The sequence below is a fragment of the Lipotes vexillifer genome, unplaced genomic scaffold, assembly GCF_000442215.2.
Source record: "Lipotes vexillifer unplaced genomic scaffold, Lipotes_vexillifer_v1.1 scaffold1165, whole genome shotgun sequence".
NCBI lineage: Eukaryota > Metazoa > Chordata > Mammalia > Artiodactyla > Lipotidae > Lipotes > Lipotes vexillifer.
Genome location: NW_006771639.1, coordinates 73,381 through 96,756, shown reverse-complemented (window position 1 = coordinate 96,756; position 23,376 = coordinate 73,381). Strand labels below are relative to the sequence as shown.

General features: G+C 38.2%; 1 pseudogene; it reads right to left on the bottom strand.

The window, feature by feature from the left end:
* Nucleotides 1-1,291: 1,291 nt before the first annotated feature.
* Nucleotides 1,292-3,223, bottom strand: LOC103068753 (tigger transposable element-derived protein 1-like; annotated as a pseudogene).
* Nucleotides 3,224-23,376: the final 20,153 nt, after the last annotated feature.

The window sequence follows — 23,376 nt, the reverse complement described above, 5'->3', positions numbered from 1 at the left end:
TGTTTTGCTTTTTATTTGTCTGTTTGTTTTGTTTGTCAATTTTTAGGTAATGTCAAGATTTAAGGCATTTGGTCACCTAAAGATATATTGTTTCCATTTAAAAAATTCTAGCACTTGTACTAATCTCAGGGAAATTACTAACTGACCAGGCAAAAAAACCAGATTATCCTATATCTTCCTAACTCAGACACACAAATCCATCAATTTAAGCCTTTCTGACATCTAGGTTCTTCATAGAGAGGTCAAGGTATTGGGGTGCAATGGAGAAAGAAGGCATTACTCCAATCAGTTATTTTCCCTTCTTCCTGTATTCCAAGGATGGGGCCCTTATGATTCAATGATCCTTCCTTAGCATACTGTTGGCCAGTGATGGATGTGATGATAATGACCTATCTATGATTTTGGCTTACTCCACTGGGCTCTCTCCTCAGACGCTTGTCTGAGACCTGACTTCACTTTTCCCAAAGTGTCATGCAAAAAGCAGTAGACACATGCAGTGACCCTTGTCTGAAACCACTGCTATCCTGTCATTTGTCATCAATAGCAGGCTTTTCACTGGCTTATTTCTCCTTAGATTCTTATTGCTTCTTCACTCAGATTGTACCATCAGCATCTGATTCTTGTATCACATTTGCTCAAGTGTTTCTATATAGTCCTTGGTAAAGCAAAGTTTAGCATAACTCTGAGGTAGCATTTTCTTTTTTTTTTTTTGGTTAACAATAGCTGACAAAAGAAAGATTATTTTTTTTTAAACAAAGCTTTCATTAATTAGCCATTCTAATTTTTCTCTCATTACCTTATCCCTTAAGAGAAAAACAACAATGGTAATAAATGCAGTAAGGAAACTTACTTAGTACAGACATACCTTGAAGATACTGCAGATTTGGTTTTAGATTACTTCAATTAAGCAAATATAACAATGAAGTGAGTCATACTAATTTTCTGGTTTCCCAGTGCATATAAAAGGCATATTTATACTATAATCTTGTCTATTAAGTGTGCGATAGCATTATGTCTAAAAAAACAATGTACAAACCTAAATTAAAAAAAACACTTTATTGCTGGGCTTCCCTGGTGGCGCGGTAGTTGAGAGTCCACCTGCCGATGCAGGGGACACGGGTTCATGACCCGGTCCGGGAAGATCCCACATGCCGCGGAGCAGCTGGGCCCATGAGCCATGGCCGATGAGCCTGCACGTCCGGAGCCTGTGCTCCGCAATGGGAGAGGCCACAACAGTGAGAGGGCCGCGTACCGCAAAAAACAAAACAAAACACTTTATTGCTAAAAAATGTTAACTGTCGTCTGAACCTTCAGCAAGTTGTAATCTTTTTGCTGGTGCAGGGTCTTGCCTCCATATTTATGACTGCTGACTGGTCAGGGTGGTGGTTGCTGAAGGTGGGTGGCTGTGGGAATTTCTTAAAATAAGAGAACCCTGAAGTTTGTCTCATCAATTGACTCTTCCTTTCATGAACAGTTTCTCTATAAGCATGCAATGCTGTTTGATAGCATTTTACCCACAGTAGAGCTGCTTTCAATATCGGACTCAATCCTCTCCACCCCTGCCTCTGCTTTATCAACTAAGTTTACGTAATATTCTAAATCCTTGTTGTCATTTCAACAGTCTTCACATCATCTTCACCAGGAGTAGATTGCATCTAAGAAACCACTTTCTTTGCTCATCCGTTAAGAAGCAGCTCCTTATCCATTAAAGTTTTATCGAGATTCAGTCATATCTTCAGGCTGTATTTCTAATTCTAGTTCTCTTGCTGTTCTCACCACATCTGCACTTACTTCCTCCACTGAACTCTTGAACCCTGCAAAGTCATCCATGAGAGTTAGAATCAACTTTTTCCAAACTCCTGTTAATGTTGACATTTTAAACTCTTCCTGTGAATCACGAGCGTTCTTAATGGCACCTAGAATGGTGAATCTCAGACCCATCAGAGGACTCACTATGTATGGCAGCAATAACCTTACAAAGTGTATTTCTTAAATAATAAAACTTGAAAGTTGAAATTACTCCTTGATCTGTGGGCTGCAGAATGGATGTTGTGTTAGCAGGCATAAAAACATTAATCTCATTGTATATCTCCATTAGAGCTCTTGGGTGACCAGGTGCATTGTCAATGAGCAGTAATATTTTGAAAGGAATTTTTTTTTTTTTTTCTGAGCATTAGGTCTCAACATTTGGCTTAAAATACTCAGTAAACCATGTTGTAAACATATGTGCTGTCATCCAGGCTTTGTTGTCCCATTTATAAAGCACAGGCAGAGTAGATTTAGCATCATTCTTAAGAGCCCTAGGATTTTCAGGATGGTGAATGAGCACTGGCTTCAAACTTCAAGTCACCAGCTGCATTAGCCCCTACGAAGAGAGTCAGCCTGTCCTTTGAAGCTGTGAAGCCAGGCATTGACTTCTCTCTATGAAAGTTCTAGGTGGCATCTTCTTTCAATAGAAGACTATTTCATCTACATCCAAAATCCATTGTTTAGCGTAGCCACCTTCATTAATTATCTTACTAGATCTTCGGGATATCTTGCTGCAGTTTTACATCAGCACTTGTGCTTCACCTTGCGCTTTTATGTATGGAGACGGTTTCTTTTCTTAAAGCTCGTGAACCAACTTCTTCTAACTTCAGACTTTTCTTCTGCAGCTTCCTTAACTTCTCCCAGCCTCCATAGAATTGAAGAGAGTTAGGCTTTTTGTTTGTTTGTTTGTTTGTTTTTTGCGGTACGCGGGCCTCTCACTGTTGTGGCCTCTCCCGCTGCGGAGCACAGGCTCCGGACGCGCAGGCTCAGCGGCCATGGCTCACGGGTTAAGCCGCTCTGCGGCATGTGGGATCCTCCCGGACTGGGGCACGACCCCGTGTCCCCTGCATCGGCAGGCGGACTCTCAACCACTGCGCCACCAGGGAAGCCCTAGGCTTTGTTTTAAAACAAAATGCTGTGGCTGATTTGATCTTCTATCTAAACCACTAAAACTTTCTCCATATCAGCAATAAGGCTGTTTCACTTTCTTATCATCCATGTGCTCACTGGAGTAGCACTATTTATTTCCTTCAAGAAATTTTCCTTTGCTTTCACAACTTGGCTAACTGTTTGACTCAAGAGACCTAGCTTTCAGCCTATCTCTGCTTTCAACATGCCTTCCTCACTAAGCTTAATCATTTCTAGCTTTTGATTTGAAGTGAGCTTTCCTTTCACTTGGACACGTAGAAGCCATTGTAGGGTTATTATTAGTCTAATTTCAATATTGTTATGTCTCAGGGAACAGGGAGGCCCGAGGAGAGGGAGAGAGACAGAGATTTGTTGGTTGATAGAGCCGTCAGAACACACATACATTTATTAATTAAGTAAACCATCTTATATGGGCACAGTTTGTGGTGTCCCAAAACAATTACAAGAGTAACATCAAAGATCGCTGATCACAGCTGACCATGACAAATATAATAATAGTAAAAAAGTTGGAAATGTTGCAAGAATTACCAAAATGTGACACAGAGACACAAAGTGAGCAAATGCTGTTGGAAAAATAGTGCCAGTAGACTTGCTGGATGCAGGGTTGCCACAAACCTTCAATTTGTGAAAAAAAAAAAAAGATCTATAAATCACAATAAAGTGAACACAATAAAGTGAGGTATGCCTGCAATGAGTTTAGGAGTATAAATCTATAACCAAAGATTTGTGAGAAATTAGTTAGTAAATTTCCTCAGTATTAACTGACTGCTTAATTCAGTAGCTTAAAATTATGATGTCTTTGAATGCGAAAACAAGAGAATCAGATGTGCTTTCTTTCTGGCTCAGTGTTTCTCAGGGGAAGTCCTGTTGGCGTGTGGGTGGGAAGAGACTTCTTTGGCAGAATGTCTAGTTACTGTAGAGTGTTTAATCCACTGCATGCAATAAGCTCTCTCCAGGTATTCTGACAACTAGAAACCCATTCCTTTCCACATACTTTCTGATGACCCCTAGGAAACAACAGTATCACTCCAAGTGAGAAACTTTGCTCTAGTGGGGTTATATTGATCTAATTTGGAAGACAGTTAACTCTGAATAACAGTATTGTATAAACTGGTGAATATTTGATGAATCAGAATTGTCAGCCCTTTTGAATGAGTATTTACTATACTTTGTTTCTGGGTGCCAGTAATTATTATATTTTGTCCTAATGATGACCAAACCAATTGCCCTCTCTACATGGTCCCTTTATCATCCACTGAAAATCTTGCTGAGGTAAGAAGGTTCCTAAGGGTCCTTTAGATGTTTTTAGTGTTAAAACCTCTAGCAAATCTGCTAGAAAAGTCAATTTCACTTTTTTAAAACACTGCATATGAGAAGGCAATTGGCTTATTCTTTAACAAATGTAATAATTTTATTATAAAAATCACAATTATAAGTTTAATTATTACTTGTTTAAGATATTTAATATCAAAATTTTAATAGGGAGGATAAATCAAAAAGAGTAAAAGAGTAGGATGGCATATTATGTTACAAAAAAATGATGAGTGTTGTAGGAGACACAAGTCCAAACCTGGTGCTAATTTTAAGCGCGTGCCTGGGTGACCTGGATTTTATCACCACTTCATCAGTTTTCTCATCTATAAAATGCAGGATTTACATGTTATCAGTTAGATCGAAGATTCAGTCTTTCTGGAACGTGCAGTTAGTCTGTACAGAAACAATTGGAAATAAGTATCTCCAGAATTATACATTACAGCTGTCAAAGAATGAGATTTGAGTCAGGAACCATGGTCAACTGAACCTTGTTTTTATAGTGTTACAGCTTTATTAAAGAAAAGCTAATTTACATAATGTTAACTGCTAGCAAAATTCTGGCTAAGGTAGCAATGACTTCATTTTTATTTGGGGGTCACATTTCTTGAGGAAGTTACAGTATGATCATCTGGATTACTGTGGATTTATTCAGCTCTTTTTAAATGTTGAGTTATGATATATAGTACAGAAAATCACATGGAGGCTAGACATTATTTAATACCGCAGGCTGCCAGATCATGCTAAGGGCCCCTTTAGCTGCTTCTGAGTTGTGTTTGGAGGGTGACTTAATTCAAAGTGGAAGGCAAGGGAAGTATTATATGAACTCTTATCTTTTTGCTCCCCTAGTAGAATGGATTAGTAGTTCTTATCCCAAGAAAGGCTGAAAAAATGAAGCACCTTCTGTCAGTGTGTTTATGCTCATTTTCTTAGCTTGAATTCTTCCTGATGTGGTTAATGAGTTCCAGGAATAAACACCTTTCTCGCTGATTGACTTGAAGTGTGTAAAGTTCCAAAGAAGCAATGTTTAAATTAACTCGTTTACTTCATTCATCCATCCCCTATACCTTTTGAGATCCTGCTTTATACCAGGCACTGTGTTAGGGAATAAAATAAATGTGAAGTGGACTACCCCCAAGGGTCATACAGGGGACTGTGAGAAACAGAAATTCAAACAAATGATTGCAGTTGAATATACTTGTTATGGTGGAGGAAGGTGTAGTAATACAGTAAAACATGGAATAGCAGAGTCTGTCTGCATGATCAGGGGATGTTTCATAGAGAAGGTAGTTAAGACTTCAGGGGAAATCAGAGGATGCACTGGAATCTGATCTTATGGCCTAGGAGCAGGTAGGTGGGGAGAGTGTTTCAGGCACCACAAGGATGAAGGCGTGGAGGATGGGAGAGCCTGTGGTATGTGAGGCACTGGAAGCCTTTGGGGGCTTGTTGCTTTTACAGTCAAGGAAGTTGAGACAGAGCAGGCCACAGGAGCCAGACCATTAATATTTTTGCATTTCAGGCTGCAATGCAGAGATTCAATCATGTTACACTTGTTTCCCAATACAGACTTAACTTAAACTTGGGTTTAAATGTGAACACATCACTGGATACTTGAGGTTGCTGGATACCAAAGCAGCATCTTCTCTGAACAGCAATTAAATTCATCTTAAATAATTTGAAATTTTTATCGACAGAAATAAATAATAAGCACTAGAAAACAAACATCATGTATTTTAGAGATTAAACATGAGATTTCAAAGAAATGTCTCTAATGAAGGTGAAGTTGACAGCTACACGCCCAGAGCCTCAGTGGGTTTGTTTGCCTTTGCTTTCCTTGGTCATTAGAACCTCTTTAGCACAAGGGCCTATGAAGGTGTCCTAGAACGGGATGCATTGCTGGCTTTCAAAGACAAGTAATGGGAAAAAATAGATAAAGCTATTATTTACAATGAAACGGAGTTTAACTTTTTTTCTTGAAACAAATATTTCCTTCAAAATAATTAGACTTTGTTACTGGTATTGATAGCCTTGTCCATTATACTACTATATTGTGTTTATCAGGCTTAAGGAGTAGAATAAAAGGATTCTTCATCATATGAGAAGATCCAGTAGAGTTTCATATTACTCTTTAGAACTTGAGAATTAAGGCAGCCCTGAAGGCAGACATATGCCCCCAAATAGATCTTCCAGGAGGCATGAGGAGTTGATGACTTAGATCTAGGCAGTTTTGTCATGCTGAAAAATGACATTTTATATTATATTTCAGCACTATTATAAAATTGCAAGTAATTAAATAAAACATTATCTTAACATGAAACCATGCAACAATCATGATTATTTTCATTTGAGTTTCTCTTGTTCATGGCCCACATGGACTTTATTTAATTTTTTAGGGAATGATTGATAATATTTTTATTTTAAAATGATTACTTCAAAGGCATTCAGCAACAAATGTCACATGTTAAGCTGAATTCATAATTGCTAAGCTTAATTGAAGATAGTGATAACACAAAGGGGAACACAAGCTTATTTTATTACTATCATTTCAACAAACCAGTAAGGAAGACTAAATTGTAATTAAAAAAAAAAAATCAAGCGTTTAAAGTTCTAGTCACTTTAAGAGAATCCAAAAGGCTTTATTTATTACTAAAGGTGGATTCAATAGTGGTGTTAATGAAAATTCTGTTTTCTGTTCCCATTTCACACACTTGAAATCTCCTTGACCCTGACAAACGTGCTTAATCTCTCACTCTCCTTTCTCCATCTTCAAAAGGATATAGAAATTTATCTATCTTCTTAGTCTATGATTAAATGAGATAATGTCTGAAAACTAGAACATTTTATGCAAATGTAAGGTAGCATTATTTTTCTGTTAGTGACCATAAATAGTCTCTCACAGTTTACGGTAATTTTCCTTTCCTTTTGTGGAATTTAAATGACCAGTTTCTTGCAGGTAATCTTGTCATGCTTTACATAGATTCGTCCATATCTTGAAATTGAATTTTAATTCACATTGTTTTTGTTTTCATATTGCTTTTTCACAGTTTTGTGGTTGCCATATTCTCACAATGAAGAAAGTTAATGTCATAAGATAAAAATAAAAGTAATACAAATGTATTACAACCACATGTCCCCCAAGTTAAAAAATATAGGAGAAAGAAAGAGGGAGCAGCCATATTGCTGCCATCCAAATACAACTGCTGTTTGCACCCAGTCTTTCTTCCTGTTTACTATTACAGTGTATTGACAGAATTTTTCACGTAATATTACAGCATATGAGTTTTTCTAGGTAGTGCTACCTTTCCTCCTCCCTCTGCATCATCCAAATCCAGGGGTCAGCAAAACTGTTCTGCAAAGGGCCAAATGATAAATATCTTAGGTTTACAGGCCAACGGGTCTATGTCACATCTACTCAGTGCTGTTACTGAATTGGCCATAAATGGTATGTTGAATGAGTAGGTGTTGCTGTGTTTCTACAAAAGTTTGTTAACAAACATAGGCTGAGGGTTAGATTTGGCCCATGGGTCCATAGTTTGCTGACCCTAGGTTGAAATGATTACAAGCTATTTTATTATTTAACCATGGAATTATTGTATTTCTCTAGAGTTGTTTTATATTTCTTTCTTCCTCAATTGGAATTTCTCTTAAATTCAATGTTGGGCTTAATTTTTTTTCTGTAACTACTCTCTAAGGCCATTGTTGAAGTAAACATGGTGTTTTATCTACTTCTGAGAACAGGGTGTTTTTTAAATTGAATAAATTTGACATGTAACACTGTATAAGTTTAAAGCCCTCTGTCCATTTTTAATTGGATTTTTTTTTTATTGTTGTTGTTACTGAGCTGTATGAGTTTTTATGTGTTTTGGATATTAACCCCTTATCAAATAGACAGTTTGCAAATATCTTCTCCTGTTCAGTAGGTTACCTTTTAATTTTGTTGATCTGTTTCATTTTTCATACCCTGTATCTCCATTTGTTTTTTCCCAGATGATGACCTATTTCTGTATCTTATCTCCAGTATCTTCCCTTATCTCTTCAAAGACATTTTATTACACTTATTTAAAATTCTTCTTGTATAGTGTATTCTGCTTTGTCTGTTATAGTTTTTTAAATTTATTGAATTTTTAAAATAGCATTTATGTTTAAATGTCTCGTTTTCTCTCATGAGATCATTTCCCTGGGGTCTAGAAATGCATTCTTGGGAAAAAAAATACTGGCAAAATACTAGATTACATCCCTCCCGGAATATTTCAGAAGGGGAACATGTTTCAGGGAGAAGATTCTTTGGTATTATGATCCATCAGGATAGACCACTCTCATTTCCCTCCTTTGCTGTATCAAGTTACCCTAGGAAATTTCCTTATACCTTCAGTTCAGTCACTGTGCTTTCCCAAATGCTGGTTCTATGAATTGTAATCATCTAGTCCTCGAGGTATTTCAGCAGAGAAAGGAAATGCTCAGGGTCTACAGTGGGCCTACACTTGTTCTTATCCACTCCCTCACTGGCCAGAACACTGCTCTCAAGTTACCTGGTCATTCCAGGCTGGTGCTAGCTTGATATGACTGTGGATTTTATTTTATATTGGGTGTGTATATATGTATTTTTTTAATCCCACTGAACCAGTGGAATGCTCAGCAGTGTGATAAAGTGATGTAAGGTGGAAGGAATAACAAAGAATGACTGGAAAACTCTTCTTGCTTTCTTCCAAATGTGACTCCTAGCCTTCGCACTCTGGATTTCTATCCCTGCCCTCAGCATATGTGCCAGAGCTCAGGCTCCTTCTATTTCCCCAGAGGGTTAGCAAGGTTTCTATGATATTTTCTCACATCTTCAGTCTCCCTGTCATTTCTGTGACATCTCCAGCATTGTATTGTGGTGGAGGAGGCTACCTAATCCCATGTCTAGGTCACCTTCTCATCAGGAGGACAAATCTAGTTGAGTCTTTAAGAAAGGCTTATGGGGACTTCCTGGTGGCGCAGGAAGCTGGTGGCGCAGAGCTTAAGAATCCACCTGCCAATGCAGGGAACATGAGTTCGAGCCCTGGTCCAGGAAGATCCCACATGCCACGGAGCAACTAAGCCCGTGCGCCACAGCTACTGAGCCTATGCTCTAGAGCCCTCAAGCCACAACTACTGAGCCCGCCTGCCTAGAGCACGTGCTCTGCAACAAGAGAAACTAACGCAATGAGGAGCCCGTGCACTACAACAAAGAGTAGCCCCTGCTTGCCACAACTAAAGAAAGCCCACGCACAGCAACAAAGATCCAACACAGCCAAAACTAAATAATAATTAAAAAAGAAAGGCTTATGAAAACTATGACTGCGTTCGCATATGCTGAAAATGTCCGTCTTAGACTTGAATGATATCTTGCCTGGGTATATTAATTTAGGACCACACTTTCTTTGCCTGGGGCTTCATGTATATAGCTTACCTACTCTAAGACATTCTGAGAACTGTCTGATTATTTTCTTTTTTATAAGTAATTTTTATTGGAGTATAGTTGATTTACAATGTTGTGTTAGTTTTTGCTGTACAGCAAAGTGAATCAGTTATACATATACATATATCAACTCTTTTTAAGATTCTTTTCCCATATAGGTCATTACAGAGTATTGAGTAGAGTTCCCTGTGCTATACAGTAGGTCCCCAGGAGTTACCTATTTTATATATAGTAGTGTATATATGTCAGTCCCAAATTCCTAATTTATCCCACTCCCCACCCTCCTTTCCTCCTTGGTAACCATAAGTTGGTTTGCTACATCTGTGATTCTATTTCTGTTTTGTAAAGAAGTTCCTTTGTACCACTTTTTTGGATTCCTTATTTTCCCATTTAAAGTGTCTCGGTTTCCCTGATTTGATTTTCAGGATTGTTTATTTATATGTAAAGTCTAGTAGTTCAGTAGTTTTTCTGTTGGGTCTGGTTGTTAATTATATAGTAATGTTTTTTTCCCTGAGACACCGAGTGCTTCTTAAAATTGCAGATTCAACCATCTTCAGTTTATGAAATTTTTTTGAATTAAAAATAATAAAAATTTCTGTTTTATTCATTTTTTTCTCACCTTTTGGAGATGCCAATTATGCCTAAGTTGAATCACCTTTGTATTACATACATACCATTTTCTTTAGAGATTCTTGGATCATTTGTTCACTTCTGTTAAGCTTTTCTTGTACGTCCCTCTTCTCCATTGTGCTACTTCCAATGCAGACTTCATTTTGTGACAGTTTTATTATTTGCATTTTCTCTCTTAAGTTCTGCCAAATCATTTTTCATTTCCTAATGTGATGTCTCCTCATTTCTTTCTTCAATCCCTATCTCCCTTGTGATCTCTGATTTTATAGACGTGGTATTTTCTTTAATTTCATTTAAGTTCTTGGAAATGGCTTAGGTCATGAAGTTTAATCTGTAGAACCATGTTTTCAGAGGTGTTCTTTGCCGTTTATTTTCCTTATTCCTTTATTGCTTTTTGAAGAGACAAAAAATATGCTGCACTTGTTCTCTTTGATTATTACACATCTTTTTAAGTATACAACATACAAAAGTTAATAGCTAAAATGAGTCTAAATTGTATGGAGAACAAATCACATAAAAAGAATACCAGAATATGTTTTCCATGTTTGACTAATCAGCCTATAAAATTAAACATAGTAATATTTTTAAATAACAATGATTGCCATTAGGCCTCATTTTTAGCCTTTGATTCATTAATGACATAGGAGTCTAGATATACAGCAGTGTTTTGTTACTCACTTATTGTCTCTAGAAACAATTGTTTATTTATTCACTCCTTCTCTCATACTCTTCCTTTCTTTATGTAGATCTAGGTTTCTGACTTATATCATTTTCCTTCTTTCTAAAGAATTTTCTTTTAAACTTCCTTGCAAGGCAGGTCTACTGGTAACAAAATTTTCAATTTTTGTTTGTTTGAGAAAGTTTTTATTTCTTCTTCACTCTTAAAGGATTCGTTCACAGGGTACAGAATTCTAGTTTGGTGTTTTTTTCCAGAAACTCATCAATTACAGTTCAGGTTTCCCTACCCCACACTCATTCTCACAGATGTTGCTCTGATTCTCTGGATTCATCTGTTAGTCTCTCCCATTTGGGGGGCAGTGGTTTGCCCTGTGGCCTCACTTACAGATCTAAGAAGAGTTGTTGATTATTCAGTTTGTTCAGTTTTCATCTGTTGTTAGGATGGAGTGATGACTTTCAGGCTCCTTACATGCTGCTCTGGATACAGGATGTCCTATTACCATTTTTAAAATATGTAATAATGGTTTGTCCTTGCATTCCTGGCCACTTTGAGGTCAGATGGGTTATGAGGTTCCTCTGTATCCAGCCCTTTTACCTTAGTCTTTTGCTCTGAGTGAGAGAATTTTGTTTTGGTCCTTCATCACATCCATTTAGCTGAAGAAATCTGTGCCTCACACACTCTTTTTTTAGGAGCTCAGTTCTGGGCACATTCTCTTTGTGTCATGTTCTCCCCTGCCCAACTCTCAAGGTCTTAATGTTAACTTAATCAAAAATGGGAGAGTAGAAAGGAGAGATGCTAATACATCGCCATCTTAAAATTGGAAGATACCTATTTTATTTTGCAAAACAATTTAACCCCTCACCTCTTTTTTAGGTATTAGGGAAACATCATGCTTTAGATGTTTTCCTAAAGAAAAGAGCTCTCTACCTAGATCTGTACCCTTAACCAAAATGGGATCGTCAGGAGTTTCATAATCATGATTCTGCTTAACCTTCCCCAAATTAAATTCTCAGACAAATCCCCATCTCCCACAGTAGTCTCTTGTCCCACACTTGGGAAAAAGAGAAGAATGTATGATCTTAATGTTCAGGAAAAATCCTAGGGGTAGTTCCTGGGGACAGCAGATAAACTAATTCAGAGAACGAAGGATAACTTTTCCATGATCTAGGGAAATCATAGCGTGCAAATACAATGTTTGTTGTCTGTCCCCTGAGAAATGATGATGATATTTTCAGTCATATTCTTGCTGATCCATAACCCAAATTGGGTGGAACATGTGCTGTTGTGTCCCCCTATCAACATAAATTATGATCAACACAGAACACAAAAAATTTCAAAATCGGATTCAAAATTCTCTGCCAACATGCCAAAACATCAGCAATGCCTTTGCCTTATATTTAATATAGTTTTTAAAAAATTTCATTGACCTATAAAATTAAAGGTAAAATTGTTTGCATACCTGCTTCCTTCAAGGGAAAGGAATGCTTTCTGTATCATCAGAAGGGGTATAGAAGAAACAGGAGAGGAATGAACAATTAGTTGCCATTAATTGTATTACTTACTCAGACAAGAGGCATCATTAGTATGGAGATCACCAGTGTTACATCAGCATCCCAAGTCCTTCTATTTAAGTGTCAGTCTCCAACTTTGAGTTAAATAGGAGAAACTCTCTAAGCCTTAAAGCTTCTGTGTCTGATAGACAAGTCTGATAAACATACAACAAAACATAAACAGAAGACTGATTTAAATGCATCAAAATATCTCATGGGCAACCAAAAGAATTAAGACCTCAGGGGTCTGATTCATGAAAATTGTGTATTTAGATTGGGTTGTCACCAGGGGGATTCACTGCTTCTCCTTTGCTTAGATATATCTATGTCTAGTGAATCATTCAGGAAATATTTATCGGGTAACTACTGGCTGAGAAATAGCAATGCTAGAGACATAGTGACAGATATGAAATAAATCAGACATGGATCCCTCCTTCTACTAACTTACAGTGTAAGAGAAGAAAGTCTACATAACATAAAATAGAAGGTTGAAAATAGTGAGTGTTATTAAAACAGTTCTTGCAAACACCTGGCCACTCCATATATTGCTGTGCTGTGGTTTTCTACATCATCAACTGAGTATGATGTTTAGCCCTTCCTGTGATTTCCACACCAATATCCAACCAACAACATAAAGAACAAAAATACTTACACAGACTTGGCAGATAGGTTGAAGGTTTGGTGGAGATGAAGACTGGAATATATCATGTAAATAAAAAGAACCTTAAATTTCATATTAGAGTTCATTTTTAAAAAATTTATCTGGCCATTCTGCTGTCTTGATACCCATCCAGTCCTTGTATACAAGTACCATTTTCATCAAAAAGTGGTGTGTTTATAAGATTGTGTTCTCTAGTTTGTGTCAACAGCCTGCAAGAGAGTATAATCTGTGTCTCTCTAATAAGAAAAAAATATTGTTTCTGGATAAATAAGGAGATTTCAAGTCTTTCCTTACTTTGCATAGGATCCACAAATGCTCGTAGTAGACTATTTATGAGGTGTGGGACACACACAGGGCATTGGTTTTCCTTGGGGATCCATGGGGATCCAGTTACTTCTATATGATCCCTTTATGTGGAACTGGTAACCTAACAACATTTATTCATAGAATGAAAATTGGTCGTATGAAAAATGGCCCATGTAAAAATCTTAGAATCTCACGATATTAGACCTTGAAAGGATCGTAGAGATTCTGAGCTTAACCCATTTGTGTTATGGTTGAGAAACTGAGACATAGAAAGATCTACCCAAGGACACCCAGCTATCTTATGGGATCAAGCAATTCATAACCTTCTCTTATAGTTCCTAAGATTTACATGCCATAAAGTGGTAGTGTGAAGTCATAATACAGGGGTTGTAGGACAAGATTTCACCCTTGAGAATTGTTTTTAAGACCTTTAGAATTTATGTGATTTTCCATCTCCCTAGATTGATCATTTCTGATGCTTTATAGCTGCAAGTTAATGCATAACCCGGATCCAAATCATTTCCATAGAAGAGCAAATATCATTTCACACTGCAATATAGAATTTGATTTTAATTTAAAAATCGAAATGAAAACCTTGCTCAGAATTCATTTTTTTTGTTTCTAAACTTCCCTAGAATTTACCTGTATCTTTAATATTGCTGTTATGCCTTTATTATATTATTATTTCATATTATATTTCTGCTAATCAACTATAAGCACTCTGAAAGCAGAGACAACAGTATCAACACCTCTCTCATGGGTTATCCCAGTGCTTTCACATAAACATTTGCTCCATAAACATTTGATGTCTTAATAAATAAATGAAAGGAACATCTACTTGCTGTATTTAAACTTACTACCTGTTTTCCTCAGTTAAAAAAGATACATGGTGATAAAGGTAAAAAAGATCAAAGTCCTACACTGTAGGTGAATGACTAGCTTTTCTGGCTGATTGAGGTTAACTTTTTTTCACAGTGAAATATCTAAACGTAAATGGGACTGACTTGTTTTCCCTTCATAACTACCAAGTATTTTATTCTTTCCCTTGTTTTACTTGTCAACATGGTTTACTTTTATGATTTCAACACAGTTAACACATAATGCCTTATTATGCAGTTTTCTGTCTTTTTCTTACTATACGATACTGTTTCTTTTTTTACTTGACTTGCAGTGTGGATTCATTTTAGCAGAATCACACAGTAAGCTTGTGGTGAAGATGATTGTAGGACTTAGTATTTTTCATTTTACATCATTATTCCTAATTACTGACTCGATTTTAGAAGGACTTTTCATATACTATCTGCAAATTCATCTTTTGGACCATTTTCCACTGTAGATGAGGCTGGTAACATCAACCTCAATTCATTAAGATCATCAGGGTACAGTCAAGCTTGAATGTATTTTAAAAGTGTTATTCCACATTGAGCCTTTGCTTACTTTCATTTTTAATGGAAAAAGCTTAAGGCCCTTCAGGTCAAACCCATTTACAATCAATAGTACAAAAAAAATCATTAAAAAAAATAAAACAATCCATTATTGATGAAGGTGGTTGGTAGAATCTTCCCATGTTAACATTTATAAGTTAATAGTAAATCTACAGAGTGGGGAACATAAAATATTTAAAAAATGAATAATTGATTGGATGGAGAATCATTCATTAAGATTAGAAATAATTTACCAATATGGAAATGAGCAGGTACAAACAATATTGGAATTCATTCCTGAGAAATTACCATTTGGCTGAGGAGTAGAAAAGATTCAGGGAGAATGAGAGAAAAGTTATTAATCTCAACTATTTCATTTGAAAGAAAGATGTAGGTTATAAACAAGTGGCTGAAGCTTTATTTCTCTCGTTAACCACACTTCCAGAGTCTTTTAGGGCAAGTCGCATTTTGCTCTGTGGATCTGAATCAGTATAATAAAAGGGTTGCAACATGAGTAGGTTAGAAGTTTGTGTTTATAGGACTAAAAAGCACAGTGCAATAATATTCCCACCTCTAAACTAGTGAGAGTGGCGTAGGTGACATTTTCACGATCCAAACTGGTTTCCCATTTGGGGGGAAATCTGAACATTACTTCAAGAAAGGAAGATTGTATTTCCCACTAAGGAAGTCAAAAGTGGGTATGAATGGGTTGAACAGATACAGCCTTTTCCTGGCTCCTGCCACCTAATATAGAGACACTTGACCTAAGCCCAGCTCCTCCCCAGGACTCTGAAGTTTGAGGAAATGACATGAGGTGCAGGGTCAGATAGAGATTTTTTTCTGACCTTGTTTGGAGTTGGGAATCTGGTTGTAGAGCAGAGGCTAGAGTCAGCATCCTTTCTGTAGCTGCATCTGGGCTGGGTTCTGCTCGCCGCCATTCTTCCTCAAGCCTGATTTTTTTCATCCTCACCACAAATGCTTTCAGCCACCCAATTTCTGATTAAATTAGCCAGAGTCCCCATTGATTTATTGGTACTATATTTTCTTCATCAATAAAATAGAGATTAAAAATTACACCTATTGTACAAGACTTGAGGATTAAATGAGATAATGTGAAGAGTGCTTGGACCTTGACTCATAGTCAGCACTCCATAAATGTTGGCTATTATCATTTTCATCAATATATCAGCATAGTGGGAATCAATTAGATCCTGCCAAAAATATTTTGTCTTGGATGGATTAATTATTTACCTGCTTAGTGCACTGAGCTAGACCAAATGACCTTTTACAGCTTCCTCTATTGATTTCCTAAAGGCTGTTTATTCCTCTGGGGGCAGCAGTAGCTTTTGGATTCTTGTACAGGATGAGGATGTCGTTCTAAAATTAGTGTGGCACATTGAATGGATAAGAAGATGTCATTAGGAATGTCGTAAATACGGATCAAGGAGTAATTTTAGAAATACCAAATCAATGTTTTAGGTCAAAGTTGAGGAAATTGTATGGGTAAGTGTATAATTACATTTCATTGGATTTGAAACAACCTCTTTGTGACAGCTTTAGGTGGCTTGGCCAAGGTCCTACTTTTTCTGGGGTAGAAGACAGTCTAGGAAATGACTGAGGAGTCTCTACCTTCCTTAAGTCTTGAGCCACAGGGTCATAGAAGACTCATATTTCCAGGCCGATGGAAAAGAAGTTAGATTCTGTTCTTTACAAGAGTCACTCTGTCTAACTCTCTCCTGAGTCTACCCAACATTAATATCTACATCATGTTCCTCATTGGAAAATGAATATATCAGTTGGGTGCATGTAGAAATTAGTATTTTAGCCCTAAAATTGAAATTGCCTGTTTCAATTAATCTTGCATACCCATACCTAGGAAGAAATTATTACTGTTTATAAGTGGAAAAAATTGGGCATGCAAATGTTACATGATTCCTCCATGTGAGATAATTTCAGAGTGGAGCTAGGAATGAAATACTGGTTTCCTGAAACTAAGCTTAAAATGTAGATATATGTTTGGTCTCTGATGGAAAGAGGTGTTTTTCTAAAACTCTATTTGTTAACTTTTGATGGAAACAGATCATTTTTCTGAAGCTTTGATATCTGGAAGTCTAATTTTAACTGATGAAATGGTGGCATTCTGTTAACTTGAGAACATGCTTTTTAACCCCAATCACTTAACTTTCTCAACCATATTCTTCCCTTTTCATTAAGCCTCCTTCCTTCATTCTTCCCTTCAATCATTTAGTTATCCCACAGTTTTTGCTTGCCCGTATTTCTACTATGTCATGCACTCTGCTAGTTTCTGGGATTGTCAAGATAAATAAGGCATTGTTCTTACCTAAAAATGTCTCACTTCAGTGAAGAAGATGGGGACTTCCCTGGTGGCTCAGTGATTTAAGAATCCACCTTCCAATGCAGGGGACACAGGGTTCAATCCCTGGTCCGGGAAGATCCCACATGCTGTGGAGCAACTAAGCCCATGCACCACAACTACTAAGCCTGTGCTCTAGAGCCCGCGAGCCACAACTACTGAGCCTGCCTGCCCCAACTACTGAAGCCTGCATACCTAGAGCCCACGCTCTTCAACAAGAGAAGCCACCGCAATGAGAAGCCCGCACACTGCAAAGAAGAGTAGCCCCCACTGGCCGCAACTAGAGAAAGCCTGCTTGCGGCAATGAAGGACTAACGCAGCCAAATAAATAAGTAAATAAATAAATAAATCTTTAAAAAAATGAGGAAGATGGGCAAGTGAATAGAAGATTATAATTTAGCAATAGATTATTTCATGCCTACCCCATCAACTACTAGACTCTATGCTCTAAGAGAGCAGAGACCATCTAGTTCCTAGCATAATGCCTAGAATATAGTAAACAATAAATATTTGTAGAATTGATGAAATACGTAAATAAGAGGAGGGGCAGCTCATCTTAATGGATAGCTGATTTTATGTCTTCCACAAAAATTACCAGAGGATCCCATCACATGTTTTATTTTGTAATTCACAGATCACACTCCATCCTAACAAATGAACATACTCGGTGCTTTTCTTCCTTGTTGTAAATCTGATTTTTATATACAGGTAGGAAATGTGGGGAGGAAGCAAAAAGTAGACACAAACAGAAGAATATGTCTTTTGTCTTTAGATTTATGGTTATTTGGCTATTCATGTCAATCTTGGGTCTAAGTATCACATGAGTGATTTAATTAGAAGTATGTGTCTTTGCCTTGACTGGTCTTACTTAGTATCCAAGCAGTGTATATCACTGTCGTCCTTTATGTTGGCTAGTCTACATCTCTGGAGGTGAAGGATGATTTTCAGTGATAGATGTTTTAATTCTTTGTCCAGTCTAATATTATAACTACAGTTTATGCCCTTTCTCAGTCTGACATCTCCCACTGTCAGCAAATTCTACCTGATATTTAGATGAATGATTTCTCTCCTCCTACTTTATTCAGACGTTTTGTGACAACAGACGTAATTTTTCTAAATTTTTAAATTTTACTCTTAGAAAAATATATACTAAATAGAAGGTGTTCAATATAATAAGAATATAAATATCTATAGACTCATTAACCTTAATTGATCTCACCCTTTTCCCTGTAGTTCTATTGAGTTAAGTTAAATTGAACTTTTTCTTATCACAATTAGATGGGTCAAAAACTCATTTGCTAGAGGATTAGAATAAATTGTAAAAATACGTTAAGATCCTTAATATTACCTTAATAACTTCAGTTATTTTCTTTGCCTTTACACACTTTTCTTGCTAAACTTAAACTAGAAAACAGATATTCTGGGTCTTTGCTCCTTGGATAAATGAAATAACTACATAAATCCTTGAATAGTTTTTTACAACTGTTTTTCAGTCATTTCCATCTACTGTTCATTCTTCTATATATGCATTTTACTCATTCATTTGTTCAACATATATTTACTGATCCCTGGTAAGACATGATGCTGACAGTACATATTAAGAATAGAACAGGGCTTCCCTGGTGGCGCAGTGGTTGAGAGCCCGCCTGCCGATGCAGGGGACACGGGTTCGTGCCCTGGTCCGGGAGGATCCCACGTGCCGCGGAGCGGTTCGGCCCGTGAGCCGTGGCCGCTGAGCCTGCGCGTCTGGAGCAGGCTCCGCAATGGGAGAGGCCCATGGACCAAACAACAAACAAAAAACACAAAAATACCTGGTCCAGGATCCACAGTTCCCTGAATTTGCCTTCCCTTCCCCAGCCCTCCCTTTCCTTTTCTTTCCTCCTTCACCTCCCTTCGCTTCTCTTTTTCCCTTGCTCCATCCTCTTTTCTTTCCCTCTGTCTTATTTTTCTCTCTGCTCCCCCCTCTCCTTCCCTTCAACTCCCTTCAGCTCTCTGATATCTGCTCTTTTCATCCTCCCTGTCTCCCCACCAGCCCTCTCCCTGTATCCCTGGTCTTCCTGCCCCTACCCATCCCAGCCCAGCTGGCCCTATAAACATTCTCCAAAGCATGGAAAACCAGACCCTCCTCTGCTCTTCGTCCATCGCTCTTCCTCTAGCAAGTGGCATCAGAATAGAATGAAGACAGACCAGAGCAAAGAAATAAATCTTTTTTGTTGTTGTTATTGTTGCTTCTCAGGGAAAAGTAGCCCTGGGTGCCCTTTCTTGCCAACACAGCCAGGGCTCTCGGGCTCCCCTGGTGGCGCAGTGGTTGAGAGTCCGCCTGCCGATGCAGGGGACACGGGTTCGTGCCCTGGTCCGGGAGGATCCCACGTGCCGCGGAGCGGTTGGGCCCGTGAGCCGTGGCCGCTGAGCCTGCGCGTCTGGAGCAGGCTCCGCAATGGGAGAGGCCCATGGACCAAACAACAAACAAAAAAAAAAAAAAAAAAAACACAAAAATACCTGGTCCAGGATCCACAGTTCCCTGAATTTGCCTTCCCTTCCCCAGCCCTCCCTTTCCTTTACTAACACACCATTGTAAAGCAATTATACCCCAATAAAGATTTTAAAAAAAAAAAAAAAAAAAAAGAATAGAACAGAGAAAGACTAATTGCAGGGAAAAATCATGAGGATTGCATCAGCTGCCAAAGGAAGCTGATTTTTATTTATCAATATTAAATTAGGTTTTAAATTATTTGTATTTGCATTTTACATTCACATCCACATTCAGTATGTGTAGTATTTCACGTTTTTGCTTACAACATTTAACAATTCATTTTTCCTTCAAATTCCTTCCTCAAAAAGCGCCTTATCAATGTTGATAAGAAGTACCAAAGGTGGACTTCCCTGGCAGTCCAGTAGTTAAGACTCCATGCTCCCAACACTGGGGGCATGGTTTCGATCCTGATCAGGGAAGGTCCCGCATGCCCAGTGGTGCGCACAAAAAGAAAAAACGAAAGAAGTACCAAAGGTTAGTCAAAGTTTTGGGCTCATTGTTCACCCATTGTTCATAGGAATGTCAGTCTAACTTTACCAGAATGGCAACTCCATCCTCCCCATTCACAAAATTTACACATTGCTTTTCACTCCTTTGTGTTCTTTGCACCTCAAATTTCACCTTTCATTGAGATCTGCTACCTTAGTCTAGGCTATGGATTTCTACTTATGTTAGGATAGGCTAGGGTGTGTTACAGTGAAACATTAAATCTGAACCCTCAGTGGCTTAACACAAGAAAGGTTTAATTTTTGTTCACACCGCATGTTCTGTATGTGTTGATTTGCCTGATGCAGGAAAGTTCTGTTTCAGGGTCATTCAGAGACCCAGGTTGACATAGCTGGTCACTGAGGCAGGGGAAGGCGGAAGTTGAAGGATCGTGTGGCTTACTCCCATGGCTCAGGACTATGAGTCTGTTTCTTCCTTAATGTGTTCTATGTGTTTATTTCCAAGTCTTTTTAATAAAGGATTGAATGAATGAATGAATTTATAACAGTTTTCAGTGATCTACTTCCAACTCCTTGTGACTAGTTTTACTTGGATATCTTTCAGTTTCCTCAAACTTCAGACGTAGCTTTATAATCTGTATTCCTTAAGCAGCTCCTTCCTTGAATTTCTAACCCAGGGCACCCAGTTAATCAACTCAAAAACTTGGAGTTTCTTTATATCTATTTCTCTACATCTCTCTACGTCATTCCTCAAAGACCCAGGTTCTACTAGTGGCTGCCTTGCCATAATGGCTTTTCCATCTTCACTCTCCATTCCCAATGCTGTGGTCTAGTCTGGCCTTCTCCACTGTTCCCTGATGCTTCAGCTGCTGAAACAGCTCCTTAAGGCTCTGATCAAATGTACGTAAAACTACCAGAGCAATCAGGGCTGGGATTTTGCTTACCTTCACAAAAATCTCGACTTCCTTATTAATATTGAAATTTCTGCCCTTTTTCGAGGTTTTCCCTAAATTGTATGATACCCTAATTTGTACCTGTTTCTAAACATACATCATCTAATTTTATCAAGTTTGTCAGTTTTCTGTCTTACAAACACACTTGTCTCTTCTTCCTTTGGACTCCTCGTCTCGAATCCAGTTGTTCAAAGCCAAAGCTATCCCACCAGGCCCAGCCTAACAATGGTCTTGGAGCCCTCCCTGCCCTCTATTCAGTGCATTGATGCTCTTCTCAGAACTCCTCAAGCCCTTGATTAGTACAGGGTTAGCATCAAATTGCATATTACTTGAATTAATTCATTCATCCAGTTAGTATTAATTGACTGGATATATGTGAGAAAACACACATTGCTGCATATGCAGGGGGTATTAAAAAAACAGCAAAAAAGTTTCAGCTGTCACAGAGATTACTATGCAATTGGACAGGTAGACATAAGACAAATGATTACTCGAAATACATCATTGTAAGTGATGATTAGGGCCATTCAGGAAAGTTACAGGGTGCTCGGAGAGAGAATTACTGGAAGAGTTGTTTAGAGATGCTGCAAAGGATAGTGCAAAGTACATTGACCTTGGACGGAGGGTTCTCGATTTCAAATCCTAGCCTCACCACTGATAATCTGTAAGCTCTTCTACAAGTTGCTTCACTTGTCCAAGTCCTAGTTTCCTTAGTGATGTCATAGGAATGATCGTGGTACCCATCTGTGCAGACCATGTGGGTTACTTACACACTGTCCATTTCCAACTCTGTCTCTAACTTATTTCCACTATGGTTATAAGAAGACCTAAAAACTCTCCAAGTCTTCCTTGTAGTGAAGATTGGGGGTCAGGTGACATGGCTCTGGCTCTGGAGGAAAGTACTAGGGGACGTCTGGAAAAACTTTTGCTTTTCTGATGTGGAATGGTGATAAACATGTACTGGCTTTCTATGAGGTTCTGTGTGTGATGGCTGAGGATTGTCACTTCCATTGGAGTCTCACAGGAAAAGTCTGTGACCTGAGGTGCCTGATTGCACCTCTGTTCATTGCAGTGTGAAATGCCTAACACATCTGCCATGAAGGACAGCGGGCTGAACCTGGGCTCTGTGTGCCTGAGGAGTTCTCTGTCCATCATGGTAGCTTTGCCCATGCCCAGTGCCAAGAGGGATGATGCAGCACTTTCTCCTTCACACAGAGCTCAGATGGCAGTACCAACTCTTGGGTGTCTACTCTCTGACATTTCCTTTATAGGCCACTGTGGAAAACTGGGAAAAGTACCCAAATAGTTCAAGTATATCATCATCATTAACATCTTTATGAGGAAACAAGAAATCCTTTGTGGCAACCCCACCGCTGGCATGACACTTGCTGAATGCTTCCAACTACAGTGTGGCATCGGGCCATGGTGTAAATTGCAGATTAAAGAAGCTCCTGCCCTAGGTAGAATGGTTCCGGCTTTTCCATGCTCTCTTTGGCACCTCTTTTTTCTTGTCATCTGCCTTTTAGCTGATGGTGACCTCTGGCTGCCCAAACAAATCCATAGTTACCAGCCTAGGCCTGCCCTGTTCAGAGGTGCCCTCAAATTGACTTTGTACACAAGGTCCACCCCAATAGGCTTGTCTTTGTTTTCAGTTCTTCTCAATACTTTGTTCTTGGCTAGCGTTAATCAATTAAACCGAATTATACTCAGGTATTCACAGGGTTATTTCTAAAAGCATTACAGATCCTAATAATCTCTTTGTAGGTTAATTGGAGTCCTAATGAAAAATCTGAAGGAATCAGATTTAGATACAAGTAATATTCATTGAACACCTATTATGAGTGAGCCACCATGGAAGGTATATATCTATAAATCTTCCCCACCTGATGACATGGGTATTAGTATTCCTTGAGTAAAGTTAGAAATTTTCATATAGCTGAAGTCAAGACTCAAAATTAGTTCCTTTAACTCTCAGTCTGGTGATATTTCTGTGTTGAGGACAAAGTATAGCCTAATGGTTAAGAGCATGAATCTGGAGCCATGCAACTTGGTTTGCTGCTAATTAGCTCTGTGACCTTGGACAAGTTATTTAATATCTCTGTGCCCCAATT